Below are 20,862 nucleotides of genomic sequence, written 5' to 3'. Positions count from 1 at the left end.
TAGCCTTCAGCTACGTGATTTGCTACGACCTAGCAAGGCGCCATTATCAGTTGCTATTGATATTGTAAAGAATGTACAGACAAGAGCTATGTTCAACATTGATGGATTAAAGTTAAGTATTCCACCAAGTACCACCTTTTTTCTGAAGTCTGAATTCCTTGTCCTGTTACAAACCTCACGCCAGCTGCGTGAGCTTAAACGCGTGCAAATCGGCTTCCTCATAGTGGCTTGGCTGTCTTGCCAAGCCACAACAGTTTGGCGACGAGGTTTTCTGCGTTCTTAACTATATTGCCCTGATTTACTTGTGTAATGGCTTCGCCACCATCTCCAGATGTACTGTCCGAATTTTATCGCTTGCAGAATCAGCAGACGCAGGCCTTACTGGATGCCCTTGGACAGCTCGTCCAGGGTCAACGTGCACTGCAAAACGATGCGGCAGCCGCCGCTCCACCGCTACCGCAGCCACAACATGCAGTTGCACCACCTTTTCGTCCTTTTGATGCGGCACTGGAAAGCTGGACGGAGTGGTCACGCCAATTTGGATTCCATCTCGCCGCCTACAGAATTCAAAGTAACGAGCGGCAGCCTTTCTTATTATCGTGTGTCGGAGTGTCCACGTACCGTGTGATAGTCAAATTGTTTCCCCGACGCGACGTAGCAACTCTGTCCTACGAAGAAATTTTGTCTGCATTAGATGCTTATTTCAAAGAATCAGTCAATGTCGTTGCCAAACGGTGTACCTTCTTTCGTACAAAACGTACGGCAGGTCAGACTAATAGGGAGTGGGTTGCAACCTTGCAAGGCCTTACTAGGGATTGTGCTTTTGAGTGTCAATGTGGACTCCCTTATTCAGATACTATGGTACGTGATGCAATTGCACAGAACGTTTCTGATGTTCGTATACGGGAACAGATTTTGAAACTAGTCAATCCCTCTCTTCAACAAGTGATGGGCATATTGGATCGATAGGACACACTTGACATTGCTCAGGAATCATTTGAAACTTCGCCACCCATGTGTCAGGTTAACCGGCCCGCCGGGAGAGCTGCACGGAACAGTAAACAGTCCTCGCGCCCGGCCGCGCCAAAGCCACCTGGCTCTCAGCCACGTGTACCGCGTCAGCAAGCAACTGCAGTGAAATCATGCCCGCGGTGTGCTACTAGACATTCGCATGAGAATTGCCCATCACGCCAGGCTATTTGCTTTTTCTGTAATAAAACAGGACATGTTCAAAGTGTTTGCCAGAAAAAGCTCCGATCGGAAACTCACAACCATTCCCGGCCCTTTGCTTCACGCCGAATTCGAACCAAGGATACTCAGGCTCGTGAAACTTCGCCACTGGAAGTTCATGTAGTTAATTCCACTGCACCCAGTGCTACTCTCTCTCACAGTGACTGTGTTCGTCCCACAAATAGTGTGCGTCGACATCGCCGGAAATCCCGTCAAGTCGCGAGTGATTCTGCACCAGTGTCAGTTCACATTGCACGAGACAGTCACTCTTGTCGTCAGCAGGACAATAAACTTTTTGTGGACTTGGACATTAACGGCAAAGTGATACCATTCCAGCTCGATACCGGAGCTGCAGTTTCACTGATCAATCAAGACACGTACAAACAGCTGGGCACACCTCCGTTGCGTGCTGCAAATGTTAAGCTAACTACATATTCAGGTCACGGGCTCCCTGTATTAGGACAGAGCAGCCTTCTTGCAAAATACAAAGGACAAACAAAACTTGTGTCATTTTACGTACTTCGTTCTTCTGCTGCAGTGAACTTGTTTGGTTTCGATTTATTTCAGTTGTTTAACTTGTCTATAGTCAATCAGGTCCTATCAGTGAACCAGACTGTGCCTTCAGACAGTGTTTCTCGTCTATGTGAAGAGTTTGCAGACATTTTTGCACTGGGCCTTGGTTGCGCTAAGAACTATAAAGCGCATATGGAACTGAAAGTAAACGCGCAACCGAAATTTTTCAGAGCGCGCAATGTTCCCCACGCATTGCGTGATGAGGTCGCAAAAACATTACACGAATTGGAATCACAAGATGTAATTGAACGTGTGCAGGCTTCTCTCTGGGCATCACCCTTAGTAATTTTGCAAAAACCTTCGGGAAAATTGAGACTTTGTGTGGACTTCAAGGCAACAGTGAATCCACAACTAGTGACTGCAACTTTTCCTTGACCCTGCCCGGACGATCTTTTTGACAAACTATGCCCGGGTAAATATTTTTCGAAATTGGACCTAGCAGATGCGTACTTGCAAATACCGGTGGACGAAGAATCCCAGCGCATTTTGGTGGTTAACACGCATCTTGGTTTGTACCGATTCAAACGACTACCACTCGGGTGTGCATCCGCCCCTGCATTGTTTCAGCAATATCTACAAACTGTTTGTTCGTCGGTCCCTACTGCAGCAAACTATCTGGACGATATTGTGATCTCTGGAAAGACGAAAGAAGAACATTTAGCCAATCTCAGAACATTATTTCAGGTGTTGCGACGAAATGGTCATCGCTTGCGGGAGGACAAGTGTGTGTTTTTTGCTCGGGACTTACCATATCTGGGACATGTACTCAATGCCCAAGGCATACATCCCAGTCCAGAGCACCTCCGTGCAATACAAGACTTGCCTTCGCCGCAGAATTTGAAGCAGCTACAGTGTGTGCTAGGAAAAATCAATTACTATCATAAATATGTGCGCCACGCCTCTTCCATTTCAGCTCCGCTTCATCGCTTACGCCGTAAGGGTGTTCCGTTCGTCTGGACGACGGAATGCGAACGCGCCTTTCACCAGTTGAAATCGGCGTTGCATTCCAATACTTGCCTTACGCCATTCGATCCCCAGAAGCCCTTTTAGTTAGCATTTCGGCATAATAACGCACAATCACGGTGTAGGAACTACAAGTCTTGTACTTTCTTAGCTGATTTACTATATGTCCACCTCACACGTTCCAATTACCTTCAGGTCTTTGCCAAGACATTCAAACCTCCCATATTAAGCGATTATTTACACTGTGTTCTTGGCGAGTCTGAATTTCAGTTACATGTTGTGATGAAGTATCCATCGATGTGTTTAAACAGTGGGACTATTGCAATACGTTGGTTTAATTAAGAATTCAATTTAATTCCATAGTCAGATGAACTCTCTTTTTAATTGTATGTTGCTTTGTGGTTGATCCACACCTCTTGTTTGATCAGGGCCACACTTTTCTAATTAATTTAACTGGCGCTACAGTCTGGAACCGCGCGGCCGCTACAGTCGCAGGTTCGAATCTTGCCTCGGGCATGGATGTGTGTGATGTCCTTAGGTTGGTTAGGTTTAAGTAGTTCTAAGTTCTAGGGGACTGATGACCTCAGAAGCTAAGTCCCATAGTGCTCAGAGCCATTTGAACCATTTTAATTTAAGTAGTTGCACACAGTTTTAATCAAAGTAAATGAGCTTAAGTCCTCCGTCCGAACAGGCGTGTCATGTGGAGCCGAGAGGTGACACAGGATGCGGGTATGAAGGAGCATGTCGACAGCACACCGATCTCAAAATGGTTCAAATGGCTCTGAGCACTATGGGACGCAACATCTGAGGTCATTAGTCCCCTAGACTTAGAACTGCTTAAACCTAACTAACCTAAGGACATCAGGACATGCCCGAGGCGGGATTCGAACCTGCGACCGTAGCAGCCACGTGGTTCCGTACTGAAGCTCCAAGAACCGCTCGACCACAGCGGCCGGTCACACCGTTCTCCCAGCCTTTGTGTTCTCGTGACCGGAGCCGCTACTTGTCCATCAAGGAGATCCTTAATTTCCTCACAATTACTAATTGTACTCCGGTCAGAGGTGTACAAATTCCCCTTGCAGCCTGCTTGCCCCTAGCACCTCTGCAACCATTCATGCAGGTCAGCCTGCCGCGATGTAAACACAAGAGTGCGCGTGTACTGAGGCATAGTGGGCAATGCGGGCGATACGGGCTCCCGCAAGCCCGGGCTACCTGGGTTCCCGCAAGCCTGCCAAGCTTCACGGGACCCGCTCAGCTTGCTGCGCCTGACAACAGGTTGCGCTGTCAAGCTACCGTGACTAGAGTAGCCAGGTAGTTAGCCTGCAGTTCATTTATCGCAACGGTGGAGGCAGCACAATGAATAGGTCGAACTTTAGTGAGATTGAAAAAAAATTGACAACTGGCGAATACATGCTGGTAACGAAACAGAGCACAAGTGCCGCATGGGAAACGTTTTAGTGTGTTTATGAGGCCGCTTCAAATAAATCGGTAGGTGTGTCTCAATGCAAACTATGTAAAAAGCTCTTAAGTACTTATTCGGGAACCTCGAGTATGTTACGACATGTGTGCAAATTTGACAAGCAGTTCCCTCACTCCGTAAATATCTTGAAAGAGGGCAAAGATTTAGTGGCCGAAAAGTGCGTCGAAATGTGTGCTAAGGACCTGAGACCATTTAGCAGTATAGAGGGAGAAGGATTTCTTAATTTAGGGCAGACACTGATCGACATAGGTAAAAAATATGGCTCAGTTGATATTAAAAATGTTATGCCTTCCCGAGTGACAGTAGCTAGGAAAGTTCAAACCTTAGCTGATAAAGTGCGCAGCAAAATGCTCCCAGATATAGTGCATGCGATTCGTTCTGGTGTATGTGCCAGTACAATTGATCTATGGACAGACAATTACAAAGGGGTGCATTACATGTCCGTGACAATGCATTACATAAATTCAGACTGGCGTTTGAATAAATATGTACTGATGTGCTCTGCGTTTCCTGACTGCCCAAAAACTGGCTCGAATATTCGAAACGAGTTGGAAGATGGCTTAGAAACAATGGGTGTTTCTCGTGAAGACATTGCCAAAATTACGTTTGTCACAGACCAGGGCAGTAACATTGTCAAAGCTCTCGAAATATATCAGCGTCTTCCATGCATGGCTCATAGTATAAACACAGTCTGTTCTGAGCGAACAGTTTTTGAAAGAAAATGTTCCAAATATATTAGCCATTCTTAATACAGTGCGGGCTACGGTTTCGTACTTCAAGAGAAGAGGTCTCTGTGTGAGACTGAACTCATCTTTAAAGCAGTGGGTTTCAACTCGTTGGAATAGTTATTTTGACATGCTTGTATCAGTCCATTCTCAGATTGATTCAGTGAAGGCTGTTTTACATAATGAAGGTGCCTCTGATAAGATGCTGGGTTATGACCACCATATAACTGGCCAGCTTATAGAATTTCTTAAGCCGTTTAAAGAAGCCACAGTTGATCTAGAGAGTGACAAGGATCCAACCCTACATTTAGTTCTACCGTGGTTTTATGCCTTAAAAACTCACTGTACCGTACGGGATAACGATGAAGAGGTTTGTAATTTTATTCCATCTGAATATTATAGAACCACTTGTGAAATATGTATGTTGAGAAAATGTATTTTCAGGACATGAAACCTTTGAAACAAGCCGCTGACGCCTTCCTAGAACAGAAAATGTGCGTTAGTATGTTGCATAAAATTGCAACGTTTATGGTGGCTAACTACCGCACATTAAGAAAGTTAACCGAGGATGAAAAAATTGAAGTTTACCAAGCAGCACGACAGATGTGTGCTGAAGGTAAGCTCCTAAGATAATGCATATATTCTTCATTTACATGTACATGGTTACTCTGCAAGACACACGCAAGTGCTTAGTTGAGGGTTCATCGAACCACTTTCAACTTATTTGTCTCCTTTTCTCGAATTTCGCGCGGGATAGAACACCTACAGCTCTCCGTCTGAGCGCTGCTTTTTTGTATTTTATTCTGATGATCATTTCTTCCAATGTATATGGGACTCAACAATATCTCTTCGAATTCGGAGGTGTAAGTTGGTGATCGAAATTTCATATATAGATCGCGCCACGTCAAAAAACGCCATTGTTGAAATGATTACCACCCCTACTCTTGTGTAATTTCCGCGACACTCTTTCCCCTGTTTTACGATAATACCAAACCAGCTGCCCTTATTTAGACTCTTTCGACCTCTTCCGTCAATAGTAAGGCTCTCCAACTTCGTAGCAATGCTCCAAAAGAGTGTTTTGTCATTAAAACGCCTACAGCATTTTCTGTGTGTCCATTCCTATTTAAGTAGGTCGTAATTGTAATCAGAGGTATTAAGTAGAATCTACAGCCTTTAGATTTGACTGGTTGATCTTGTAAACGAAGTTTAACGGACTTAGTTTAGTACACACAGGGATAACCTCGCTCTTGTCATTATCTATTGCCAAGTGCTAATTTTCACACCAAAAATATATACCTTATTTAAATTGTCCTGCAGTTAGTTTTGATCTTCTGGTGACTTTACAGGACGATAAATGATAGCATCATCTAAAACCTATTATAATTTCAACTATGTGTAGTACGATCTTCACATTATTCTGCAAATATTAATTGGAACCTGTACAGTTTCAGTACAAGTGCCCAATCGCAGCAACCAAGAAACAAATCCAGGGCCGTACAAAATGGCGAAATTTGAGGACTGGGCAGAAGAGCCTCCTCTCCTACATGATGAAGTCAGCAGATACTTGCAAGAACACTGTGTGAACGAGGGAGATATTCTACAGTGGTGGAAAAATAACTCCCAACGACTTCCTCGACTTGCGTGTGTGGCAAGAAAAATATTAAATATACCAGCCACTAGTGCGTCTAGTGAGAGAATTTTTAGTTGCGCTGGAAACCTAATTAGCGAAAAACGATCACGTCTTAATGCAGACAGACTTAACGATCTCGTCATAATTAATTCAAACACTAATCAGCAGACACATTGAAAATACAGTAGAACATTAAACGGGAAACTATGAGTTTGAGCGCAAATTTACTAATTAAGAGTGCAGATTTCTTTCTTGTGCTTTCTGGGCGTCAATTTCTGAGATAGACATTTTGTAATGCATACAGTTCATTTTTATTTTAGACTAAACTTTTTGATTTCAATCCTTCCAAGTGACATTAATTATTGTTTGTAAACCATTTTCTGTCACTTGGGTTTGCAAAAGTAGCCAAATATTATTTAGGCCAAACCAGATACTCCTAAAAATACTTTCAGGGGAACTGAAGGAAAATTTGTAAAGATTTTATGTTGAAAAGTGTTCTGCGAAATAAAATATTCATTTGTGGAGTAAGGCAATACACATTATGAGTTTAAATTACAATTTATTTTGTTGAGTTCCACACACATTGCAAAATGTAATTTTATTCTTGTATTTCTATATTAAGGGGAATCCCACATGCAGAGTCAAGATGCTGAAGACCTAGACACTACAAATACTCCTAAAATGAAGAGCGTCTTTTTCCATGAATGTATTGTAGTAGGAATATAATGGAAACTCTGAGCCACTCTCCACAGCGTCTATATATGCGTCATGAGGATTCAGACTCGTCGTTTAGGTCTATGTTATGAGGGTCTAGAGTCGTCGGTTAGATTTGCATCATGCAAGTAAACACTCGTCGTCTTAGTCTGCATCATGATGGTCCGAAATATGGTCCCTCATGATGCAGACCTAGACTACAAGTGTGGACTCTCATGACGCAAACGTAGGAGCCGCGAGAAATGGCTCAGGGTCGCCATTGTATTCCCAGTTCTATAGTTTTTAGACGAACTGGATACGAAACAAGTCCTTCGATTTTGTTAAAATGCATTTTGGCAATTTACAATGATTTTTCCAACTTCGAATGAATTCACAGAACCAGTAAAATACATCCTGGAAACGTAGTTAAATATTTATATAATTGGTGTCATACTTGGCCGAAACATACTAAAGTTAAAGAATCTAGACTTCCAAAATCTTAATTTGGTTCTCATTGCAGTACAGTGGTTAATAGGGGCGTAGATAATTTATTCTTCTGGGGAGGTGACCAATCTTCTTTTTGGGGGGTGGAGGTTCACTCCTTTAGTACAAATATCCATCCGTTTCGGTGTTGAAAAGTGCAGCACAGACTGCATTGCGTTGCCTGGGCATTTATTTATTCCATACTCTCGTAGTCCATCTTCCCTCCCGTATTTTCTCTCTATCCATTTAGTCCTCTCCCACTATCTCTTTGATCACCTCCCCCCCCCCCCCCCCACTCCCCATCTCTTGGCCGGCCGAAGTAGCCAAGCAGTTCTAGGCGCTACAGTCTGGAACCGCGCGACCGCTACGGTTGCAGGTTCGAATCCTGCCTCGGGCATGGATGTGTGTGATGTCCTTAGGTTAGTTAGGTTTAAGTAGTTCTAATTTCTAGGGGACTGATGACCTCAGAAGTTAAGTCCCATATTGCTCAGGGCCATTTGAACCATTTTTGAACCCATCCCTTGGCCCATCTCCCCCCCACCCTCTATCCTTCTCCTCGTCCTCTCTCTCTGTTGGATTCCGCCACCTCAGTTCATCTCCTCTTCATCTATCTATGAAAACTCATATATATCTGTCAACTTTTGTGGTGACCAGTGAATCAGTGTCAAAATTTATTGCTAGGTAGCATTTATTGTAATACTTTTTGATACGCAGCATTGATAGTTTTGTTTTCTGGTGCGTAAACAAATGAAGTTGAAGGTGTCCCGACAGGGCAATATGCGACATACAAATAGCCATGTGAAAAACATGATTTTCAAGATTGATGCCACAAACATATAACAACTGGCCCTGCGATTTATCTATCGACATGGCAAATGTAAGCTGCACTGGAAATTATAACCGTTTAAAGTCGAATGGCATGTCGGTCGGAATCTTAGTGATATTGGAATCAAACTGTCCTCACCTTTGTACTTTCCTTTTAAAATTGTGGCTTCGATTACGTTGTTCTTTAACTTCTTCCCCGCAAGCCGGGTGCCATTACAAAGACGTTGCTGGTTTACCTTTCGCAACATGATTGCCGATCCGACTTAATTACAGATTGGGAGGCGGTAATCCGAGGAAATCCAGCGAATTTAAAAATTCCGTAGGATGGTTGACTACATCATCTTGGTTAGTAACGGAATAAACCGACTTGTATGTCAACAATTCGCCCGGTGTCATATTTTGAATCTGAAAATTCATTTCGTTAACATCAAGGTTTTTTGCAGCCAATATAACACGTTCACTCAACCAAAAATGGTTTGCAACTGTTAAATGACATTTGCTGTGCGCGAATTGTCCAACACGATGACTGTGAATGTGTCAGACAGCTCTCAAATTTCAAAAAGATCATAGACATTTCGTTTAAAAGAAATGTATATATATATGTATATGTATATATATATATATATATGTATTTGTCTATGAGTATATATATATACTCATATATATATATATATATATATATATATATATATATATATATATATATATATATACTCATAGACAAATACATATATATATACATATACATACATATATACATGTATATACGCATATACATATACATATACATATATATACATAAACATATATACATATATATATACATATACATGCACATGTAAATATTCAAAAACCTTCTCCATGGAAACATGCGTACATAGTAAACTTTCATGGTAACCCGCAAACGATGTCAAAATCTTTTGTAAGGTACTCTCTTCAATGTACTGTCCGAAATATTATGTGATGTTCCTCTTGATGGTCAAGTGTGCAAAATTTCTTCAAGATCGGAATAAAATTGTAGGTTGGTGTAGAAGTGTGTAATTTAAAGTACCCTCCGCCGTGCACCATTCAGAATTTTAAGCAGGCAGCGCCCTTCATCCTGCTTTGAATATCAAGTGTGCCAAATTTCATCAAGATCGGAATAAATACGTACAATTTGTCGAGTTCCGTTATGTAAAGGAACCTCCGCCATGCACCATATGAAATTTTATGTAGACTGTGACCTTCCTCTTGGTTTCAAGGTATAGTGTGCAAAATTTCATCAAGATTGCATGCAATACAAACACACGGACACAATGAAAACGCACTTTCAGTTTTTGTCAAATTTTCCAATTTTTCGGTCGATTTTCGAAAAATTTTATTTCATAAAAACCTTGTCCTGAGAATTACTAACACAGCAAAAAAAATTTAGCCGAACTGGTACAGGCGTTCTCGAGTTTTACGCTTATCAACACATTTGGCAATTAATTTTTATTTATAAGAAGCCCGAAATATACGCGTAAAGGAGGAATATACAAATAAAAGCAATATTTTTTTTACCTGAAATTAATACATATATATATATATAATGTTGGGGTTTGTCTTTTGGTGCTTAGGTAAAATAAAAACTTTTGATTAACGTTCATAATACGACGATGACGCGCGCAGACTAAACGGCTGCGTAGCGCAGCTCAGCAGTAATATGGGCAGGCAAGCAAGTTTCCCGCAGCCTGCCCGGGTTGGGTTCTGCTTGGCTTGGCTGGGAGTGAAGCAACCTGCCCGTTCTGTTGACAACGAGCGGCGGCCTGCCCGCCTGGCCACCGGGCAAGCATGGGCGGGTTAAAAGCGGGACATGTACACCTCTAACTCCGGTTGCCAACAACTCACGGCAGATCCGGACTGCCACCCAACCAAGTGACAGCCAAGTCCGACAGCGCTTTACTTCGGTGATCTTATGGGAATCGATATTAGCAGTGCAGCAAGGCCGTTGGAACATGAGCCTAAGGAAGTACACAAATTACGATCAGCCATTCGCAATGTGATTCGAATTGTGTTGCTCTAAAGAATAGCAAAAGAATAATAGTAATACTTTGTAAGGACAAGGCTTGGTATACACAATGTGTGTGTTACATAGAAGGACAGCGGAGAGGATCAGTCTCGGTTACGTCTGTTATGCCACCCTGTGACAGACGTACCGCACGCAGCTGCCAAGCCCCGGAGGACCATCCCGCCGGCCGAGCCGTCAGCCTAACGAGACAGGCAATACGTGTCAGGACTGCAATATTAACGCAGCGGCACGCCGGCCATGCGGAAAAACATCTGTCCTGCCTGAAAACTCAGTGCAGAAGCAAATAACCTACAGCAGCGTAATATTTTACGTTATGTACACATAATAAAATACATTGATGCTTTCCGAAAATGTAATTTTTCTTGGCGAGATATTTGCCTAATATGACATTCGTAAAGAGGAATAGCGTACGCCTTCTACAATGTCGTAGTATATATTTACTGCCTCAGGTGAGACGAAACAGCCAATACTTCATAAAAGTTTTTAGGTATCGCTAACAGTATTACAGGAGTGACGGTACACGGATGGGTGAAGATGTTGCTACATAGCTAATGGTAGTTTACTTACCACGATATTCATACACGTTTTATATGTTTCAGTATAATTAGTACTTTTTGAAAACATTTGCGAGACCGTACGAATAGAGTACAGTGATTTAATAGCTGATATGGGTCGTAACAGAAACTTGAGACTAAACTTTGTGGGCATTTTTGCACTGCCTGCCCCACTCTCTCTCCCCAAGTGAGCAGACGTAAGACATGTGTCAGCACCTTGGAATAACATTTCTTAGGAACTGTGTACAAACGAAAAAAGCGATTGCGGTACTTACTTCGTAACTAGCTTTGGAAGACGGACGATATATTTATAACTTGATTAGGATGATGCATTGCTATAAAAGTACGATGTTGTAAACTGTACGCTGTATGAAAAAGTCCACACGTTGGCAGAGGATTACGAAAATAATTAGGCATTTGTGTTCAAAGTAATGAAGAATATATTGTTATTTATAAAAGCTATGTACCTATGATCATTAAAGACATTTTGAATTCCTGAACATCTCACAGTGGTTCACGTTATAATCGCAACGATCAAGGGATCATGGATGATAGGCACGCACTTGGTCCATCGTTGTAGAAGCTTCCTGATGCCCTCATAAAAGAAGGTTCTCGGTCGAGCTGCGAGCCAGGAATGCACCGCTTCTTTCACTGCTTCGTCCGAGGCAAATCGACGGCCCCTTAATGCCTGTTTGAGTGGACCAAACAAGTGATAGTCAGAAGGGGCAAGATCGGGACTGTATGGAAGATGTTCCAGTACTTCAAATTAGAGTTTCTGTAGCGTTCCAGCAGTGTGGGCTGTTTTCCCGCGGACGGTTGGGTCTTGAACTTTTTCTTGCACAGCGAAGTTGGATGTTTCCGTTCCATATTCTGCCGTTTATTCTTCGGCTCGTAATGATGGATCCATGTTTTGTCATCAGTAATGATCCTGTCTAAGAAGTTGTCGACTTCGTCACCATAGCGATCCAAATGTTTTTTGCAGATGTCCAAGCGCGTTTGTTTACGCAACTGTGTGTTTTTTTGGGACCCATCTTGCACAAACTTTATGAAACCCAAGTCTGTTGTGGAGAATTTCGAAGGCAGAACCGTGATTAATTTGCAGACGATGTGCCACTTCGTCAATAGTTAATCATCTGTCCAAGAGAATCATTTCACGTGAACGCTCAGTGGTTTCTTCATTTGTGGCGGTAAACGGTCGTCCGGCTCTTTCATCGTGCGTAACACTTGTGCGACGATTTCGGAATTTTTCAGTCAATTCGTAGACACTTCGTTGTGGCAAAACATTGTTCACATACTGTACCGAAAGTCTTCGATGAATTTCGACTCCTGATACGGCTTCCTACGACAGAAAAACGGATCACTGAACGTTGCTCTTCTTTGCTGCAAATAGACAGTGGAGCAGCCATGATTAACAGCACGGCAGCGATAACGAAACTAACCTAGTAGCTTGAAAATTGCAAAGATGTAACAAGAAATAAATAAAGCTTACGTCATCAACGTAAAACGATAGTACTACAAAAATAAACAAAAATACAACTAAACTGCGGACAATAATTGACTTACCCTCGTATTTCTTTAAAAGAGTCTTATACACTTCGCACCAAATCTGCTGAACGAACTATGCATGAATTAGTGGTGTCTAAAATTTAAGCTCGGGTGTGTTCAATGAGCAGTGTTCATAATGCATTCAGCTCTTACTTAATTTCTCCTGTTCCGTCTTCTTCGCTGATGAACAATTCTGTTTCTGAATATTAATCTCGCGCGACCGTGCAATGAAGAAAAGCACTTCCATTACGCTTAAGACGGCAAGGGACTTGTATTGTGCGTGAATAATATTCAACGGAAGGTGGACGATAGCTGTCTACTCATGTATCGTAATGAAGAGACAAATTTTGGTGAACATATTATGTTCCCACACGGAATTAAAAAGAAGACTTCAGGGAGACTATGTCGAAAAATTATGTTTTTGTGAGTTTCCTATTTGTTTACAATAAAATTTAATAACTACTTTGCGGATAATAATTGACTTACACTCGTATATACACATCGGTGTTGTACATAAGTACGGAATACCTTCCTCAACATATAGAAGAAGAAAATACCTTTTACGAACACGCATGCAGAAACGTTTTATTTTCATGTTCTAACAGGTGTGCTACTATTTTTCATAGCACAGTAATCGTCCAGGGTGGAACGTCTCCAGGTGTAGTGTCGCAAATATGCTCAATAGGACTGGGGTCAAATGAAATGAGTAACGTAGTAGTGAGAGAGTGGGGAAGTGGGGAGAGCTGATCCACCGAAGGCACTTCATCTCCGCGGATTGTTCCTCAAACCATACAGGTCCAGTTTAGAAGCAATGGGATGCTGAATTGTCTTGCTGAAGGTATGAGTCGGCTGTTAGGCAACTGGCGGGGGCATCAGTAGCTGTCCACACACAAGCGGATATCCACGACGGGCCAGAACCGCAAGCTAGTTCCGCGGATAACCTTGGCGGACCCGGCTCGTAAGATTTCAGTTCCGACATTTCCCACTAACACTCAAATTTTTATGGTTTATTCGCGGATCCACGAGTGCAGTGCATGTACGACAGGCCACAGGCCAAAAGCGACTTATTTTTGGAGTTGCGACTGTGTCTCGACGGAAGTATATTTTACAGTGCCACGTTTTTTTAACATTATGTGATTGTAGTACATTTTCAAATTTGAATCTCTTTTATATAATGGAGAAGTTATTACGGACGATAGTAGGAAGAAAATAGTACCAGTCGCCGGCGATTTGTGCACTATCTACTCAGATTTTTCTCGAAAGAAAAATCACAAAGTGGGTGAAAAAATAGATTGCTGTGACATAACTCTTTCTGCTTAACATTGAGATGTTAGGAATAGTTTTAGTGTATCTTTTAGACACTCCCTTGAGCAATCTTATCTCTGCCTCTATGGCGTTTTCATTTGTCTCAAAATAAGCAAACAAGCCACACTTAATTGGTCCTCTCCTGGCAGCTGTGGACCAGAGTGGACGCAAAGAGAGGCACTCTCCCGTCTTTGTTGTATTTTCGGTAAGAAAAAGTGGTGAGCGCTACAAAGCAGTGGTGTCGTCTGCAATACTACTTTAAAACCATTAACCATCTGATATTTTACTATCGTGCGGAAAGAATATTTTGCAGGCAAAGTACTCACATGCTTTCTTCCTCCAATATTAGCAAAGGTAGTAGAGAAAAAAATGTATGAGAGATTCCAGTCTCTCCCAGATACTGATCCCGAGACAACAAAAATTAATTAAGAATGAGTCAGTATAATTTCGATCCACTTTCAGGCAAGGATATTTCACTCTTGCTGGTGTAGAACATCTGTCACAGCAAACTGTATTTTAATAATTAACGATGTACTTTCGGGTGTTCGGTCGAGTTGTTGTTTCCACCTCATGCGCAACATCTCGACGACCGAACTGGCTAGGTCTTCTTCAGGTGCTGACAGTTTTGCTATTATGTATACTTGCTGTCTAGTGGGCATTATGCTACAGAAATAAGACACAGAAATGCGTGGAGACATTTCATCTGGACAAACACTGGCTTTCTGAAACGTTGGCATTCTTCTGAGAATCGTGAAGGTTTGATGTCCTAGAATGGGGTGGTGGGGTTGCAGGTTCTCCGGTAAAGAAAAGTAACTCGTAATACTTGTAAAATAATGGACTGACACAGTAACGGATAGTACAATAATGAACGCAGTACAAGCAAACTTTTATTGGGTTATACAGTTCATCCTTTTCTTTTCCAGCTTCTTTCAGAGAACTCCTTCTTTCTGAGAGCTTTCCTGAATTTCTATCTCAAATTGTGTAGCTTACTTTTTATTATACCTTGGGGCACAGTTGGAATATCGTCTGGAAACGTTTCGGTTATCTCTTAGTCCGTTCAATTGTTTATAATCTTGTTCGTATATTTTATTATACTATAAATCTAGTTCCGGGGACAGAAGTTTGTTGATTAGGTAATTAATTTCGGGCCAACGATGATCATCTTCAGACCTGAGTAAATCCAGTATACTACTCAATTTGTGTCGTTACAGTCACATTAATCAGCCATACAAGCCTGTGTAGTATACTGAATTTACTCAGGTCTGAAGATTGTCATCGTTGACCGAAGTAAATTACCTGATTAATTAACTTTTGTGGCCCGTCATTAGATTTATAGGAAAATTAATTTCTTCTTGGTCGCTGTGCAGCCTTACAGCGCGTATGTTGCAACTCATGAACGTATAACATTCATGGTTTTGAACAAACATGGTCTTCCGAGGTAATAATGAGTTCCTGGATGTGGTTGTCGGTTCACTCCTTCACCATACTGGACGCAACTACGACTTGCTGTCACGTGAGGATCATAGCAAAGCTCGCGGACTTCCTGCACGAGGCCCGCCGCACAAATCCTCACGTGTGCGCCCAGCTAAATGAGGCACGGTCGCCAGTTATGAGAACTGGAGTAGAGGCCTCCACGTCGTATCGCCAGGCGGGGACTGCGGGTGCTCCAGAATCCATCGAGAATATCAGTGGCCCATCGCTAAAATCCACCCGTATGTGGCCAGATAATGAGAATGGCTGTGGGAAATGGGGATCAGTGGGATAGAGGTTGTACTGAAGACCAAAGATTCGCTTACAGTTAGTTATAATTAGGGGAAACGAAAGCCTTAACTGACTCCTACGTCCGCGCGTTAATTTGTAACGCCGTACCTAAAGGAATAGCAGGTGAAATGATACAATATTATTGCAATTGCCCTGTTGTGGCCCTTATCGGAAACACGCAGCGGGCCGGCCGAAGTGGCCGTGCGGTTACAGGCGCTGCAGTCTGGAACCGCAAGACCGCTACGGTCGCAGGTTCGCATCCTGCCTCGGGCATGGATGTTTGTGATGTCCTTAGGTTGGTTAGGTTTAACAAGTTCTAAGTTCTAGGGGACTAATGACCTCAGCAGTTGAGTCCCATAGTGCTCAGAGCCATTTGAACCATTTGAACCAACACGCAGCGACGTTACAGTAAACAAGTACAGGTTACTAAGAAAAGCGCATTGCACTGTGAATGATCTCAAGACGTCAGTATACCATCAAATGAATCAGTGTGTCCTCGTGAAATGTCACAATAAAAACTCACGATGAGCCTACCAAAGCGGCCTCTTTCACAGGTGGTCGACTAATAATGCAGTGCAAATGTCACCAACAGAAATTGCTGTTGTTGTGCTCTTCAGTCTGCACACAAGTCTGATGCAGTTCTCCACGTTGATCTGTCCTGTGCAAGCCTCTTCGCCTGTGCATCTAACAAGCTTATTATAGTAAAGCCTTGGTGTCCAGTTTTCACTCCCTCCAACCCCTCCACCCCCCTCCGCCCTCACCACCAGATACACTTCACACTTCCTTCCACTACCAAATACGCGATTCCTTGTTGTCTCAGAATGTGTCCTATCAACCGACCCCAGCTTTTAATGAAATTTTGCCATGAATTTCTTTTTGCCCTATTCGATACACAATTTCGTCATTTATTTTTCGATTTACTCATCTAATTTCAACATTTTTCTGCAGCATCTCGTTTCAAAAGCTTCTATTCTCTTTTCTTCCGAAATTCTTATCATCCACGTTTGACTTTTCTTCAAGGCTACGTCCTACGTACCTGCACAAAAGACTTCCTAAGACTTAAATTTACATCCGATGTTAACAAATTTCTCTTTTTCAGATATGCTTTTCTTGTTGTTGCCAGCTGTATTCCATATCGCCTCTGTGTTGACTGTTGTACGAGGACTATTCGGAAAGTAAGATCCGATCGGTCGCGAAATGGAAATCACAGTGACAATCATAAATGCTTTATTTTCATTAGTTTGCTATACCTTCCAGTTACTTCTCTAGATAGTTGCCGCTCCGACGGAGACATCTGTCGTAGCGTTGTACCAACTGTCCAACACTCTCGTATTAGGAGGCAGCCACATGTGCTTTGTGCCAATTCTCTGCACTGATCTGCAGTTTGTTGTGCCAAAACGCTGCCTTCAAAGCCAGCGGTTCATGCGAGCAGAGCTGAAGATCAGAGGGAGGCAAGGCCAGGCTGTATGGTAGGTGATCAAACACTTCCCGCAGAAAACACTGCAGGAGCGTCTCATTGCACGTGCAGTGTGTGGCCGAGCATTGTCGTTAAGAAACAAATGAATGACAGTTACGTTTGTGGGCTGCATGAAATCAGGCAATATCTTTCACAGCCACACATACTTGGAGAGAGGCACTATTGTTGTACGCATCCTTACAAGCCCAATGTGCGCTCAAATCTGAAAACAAGGACGTGACGCGAGCGATGCGCATACTGGAGACAGCGTCCCACACATCTACGCCGAGCTGCATAGGATTTTCACTGTGATTTCCATTTCGCGATTTATTGTACCTAGCTTTCCGAATAGCCCTCGTAGTTATTCAGCTGCCAAAATAGCAAAATTATCTACTACCTTTAGTGCCTCGTTTACTAATCTAATCCCATCATCACAGCCTGATTTGATTCGGCTGCATTACATTTCCACTATGTTACTCTATTTGATGCTCATCTCGTTACCTCTTTTCAAGACAGTGTTCATTCTGTTCAACTCATCTTCCAAGTCGTTTACTCTCTCTCGTCAGAATTACGTCGACGAATGTGAAAGTTAAATTTCTTCTCCCTAAACTTAATTTCCTTTGCAAATTTCTCCTTATTTTCCTTCGCAGTTTGTTTATTGTAAAGATTGAGTGACTTCGGGGCTCGGCTACAATACTGTTTCACTCACTTAAATTCGGAGAGTATTTCGCCTGTGTCATATATATCTTGCTTTCTGCGTGAAATATTTTTGCCATTGCATGTTCTCCCAAGGATCTCTATAATTCTGAGGGAATGTCATTTACTCCATATGCCCTGTTTTGACAAAAGTCTTTCAGTGCTCTGTAAGTATCTTATCCTCAGTATCTAATCCCTCATTTCATCTTCATCTACTTTCTCTCCCCTTCCTGTAACACTGCCTTCAAGTTTCTTTCTTTTGTACTGCTCTTCTATATATTTCTTCCAACTTTCAGGTTTCCCTTCTTTGTTTAGTACCGGGTGATCGAAAAGGCAGTATAAATTTGAAAACTTAATAAACGACGGAATAATGTAGAGAGAGAGGTAAAAATTGACATACATGCTTGGAATGACATGGGGTTTTATTAGAACCACTCCATATTGCTAGACGCGTGAAAGACCTCTTGCGCGCGTCGTTTGGTGATGATCGTGTGCCTAGCCGCCACTTTCGTCATACTTGGCCTCCCAGGTGATGTGGTTATTTGATGAATGAAGTAAACTATCGGGGTGGCTATTGCTTAATTTGGCCTGGAACTTTGATCTATTACTTTTATCCCTATAAGGAATTTGCAGTATTAATTTTATACTTTGGCCTTCATAGTGGTATATTTTCTTTTCTGTAGTGGAGTATTCTGAAGCGCGCTACAGTTCGTAAGGTTCCTGGTAGTCGTGATGCCAACATCCCCCCCCCCCACCCCCACCCTCCAGTGAGTGACGACTGCTGGGGGAACACACATGCTGACTCGTGTTTCGCCGCAGTTACGATTATTAAATTCTGCGGGGCGCCACCGGGCTAAGCAATGCCATTACCGGCACAGCGGTATCGGTTTCAAATTTGCCGGAAAAACTCATCGCCAGAGGCAATCGATTGGTGGTCATCGTTATGTCGATGATCCAGTCTACCAAACACCCACACACTACAGCAGTGGCAGTGAAGGTTTGGGGTGTGTTACGGAGTGGCGATGGAGAAGGTGTGTGGGCGAAGTTCGATATTTACACCGCACCGCAAATGGGTGCGCGCTAACTGCATAGAATCATTTTCTTGGTTCGTTAACGTAGTGCGGCGATTAGGTGCTATGGAAATTTGCAGTTAAGTTAATTGCGGACTGAGCTAATGGGATGGTCAGCTCCTCGCAATCGCGTTTAGAGTGTACCAAATGGAAAATGTCACACGGTGACGTAACGGGAGCCACGTTAGAGCAGCAGCAGATCATCGCTTAACAACGTAATACACAGGTTAGGTACGTGACAAAATTTGATCAGTCAGGTAGTCTGGTTCAGCGTTTTAACATAAAGATTCTATACTAGTAGCTATCTTAGAATAGATCAATTCGACAGTGATATTCTGCAATGTATTATGCCCTTTGGGTGATAACGGATAGGTTGCCACGCATTAGATAGACCAGTGTTTTGTATTCATTACTTAACAAACTAACGAGGAGAATACGACAAGTGCCACAACCCGGTTTCTCAGAAACCTGGATCAGTGAGAAAGGAGGCCAAATAAGCGAACACAGACACGGCTTATCCGTAGATACTAAACCGTTTCTGAGAAAACGAGCGTCAGAACTTTCTACGTAATTTAGTAGCCTTTTAGCCGCGCTCACGTAATCTCAGCTCACCAGCGCTCGTAGCACGGTGCCTAGACTCGTGGCGTTTAAGCTTTTGCATTCCGTTTCGAAACCCGATTACTGTATTTATTTACTCTTATTTGTTTTTTCATTCATCTACCCATGTCTGTAGAACGAAACGTTTCTTATCAAGTTAGTGGATACAAGGGCGTTATCTTAACTATAACATTACAACTGGGTTTCACAACAACTGTCATACAGTATCCGGACACATGGCCGATGTGTGGCTGATCCCGGCGGAGGTTCGAGTCCTCCCTCGGGCATGGGTGTGTGTGTTTGTCCTTAGGATAATTTACGTTAAGTAGTGTGTAAGCTTAGGGACTGATGGCCTTAGCAGTTAAGTCCCATAAGATTTCACATACATTTGAACATTTTGAACATATGGCCGAAAATGACTTACAAGTTCGTGGCACCCTCCATCGGTAATGCTGGAATTCAATATGGTGTTGGCCCACCCTTAGCCTTGATGACAGCTTCCACTATCGCAGGCATGCGTTCAATCAGGTGCTGGGAAGTTTCTTGGGGAATGGCAGCCCATTCTTCCCGGAGTAATGCACTGAGGTGAGCTATCGATGTCGGTCGGTGAGGCCTGGCGCGAAGTCGGCATTCCAAAACATCCCAAGGGTGTTCTATAGGATTCAGCTCAGGACTTTGTGCAGGCCAGTCCATTACAGGGATGTTATTGTCTGTAACCACTCAGCCACAGGCCGTGCATTATGAACAGGTGCTCGACCGTGTTGAGAGATGCAATCGCCATCCCCGAATTTCTCTTCAACAGTGGGAAGCAAGAAGGTGTTTAAAACATCAATGTAGGCCTGTGCTGTGATAGTGCCACGAAAAACAACAAGGGATGCAAGCCCCTTCCATGAAAAACACGATCGCACTGTAACAATACCGCCTCCGAATTTTACTGTTGGCACTACACATGCTGGCAGATGACGTTAAAAAAAAAAAAAAAGAAAAATGGTCTGAGCACTGTGGGACGTAACATCTGAGGTCATCAGTCCCCTAGAACTTAGAACTACTTAAACCTAACTAACCTAAGGACATCACACACATCCATGTCCGAGGCAGGATTCGAACCTGCGACTGTAGCGATCGCACGGTTCCAGACTGTAGCGCCTAGAACCGCTCGGTCGGCAGATGACGTTCACCGGGCATTCACCATACCCACACCCTGCCATCGGATCGCCACATTCTGTACC

Source organism: Schistocerca americana, chromosome 2, assembly GCF_021461395.2.
Source record: "Schistocerca americana isolate TAMUIC-IGC-003095 chromosome 2, iqSchAmer2.1, whole genome shotgun sequence".
Lineage (NCBI taxonomy): Eukaryota > Metazoa > Arthropoda > Insecta > Orthoptera > Acrididae > Schistocerca > Schistocerca americana.
This window is presented reverse-complemented; position numbering follows the sequence as displayed.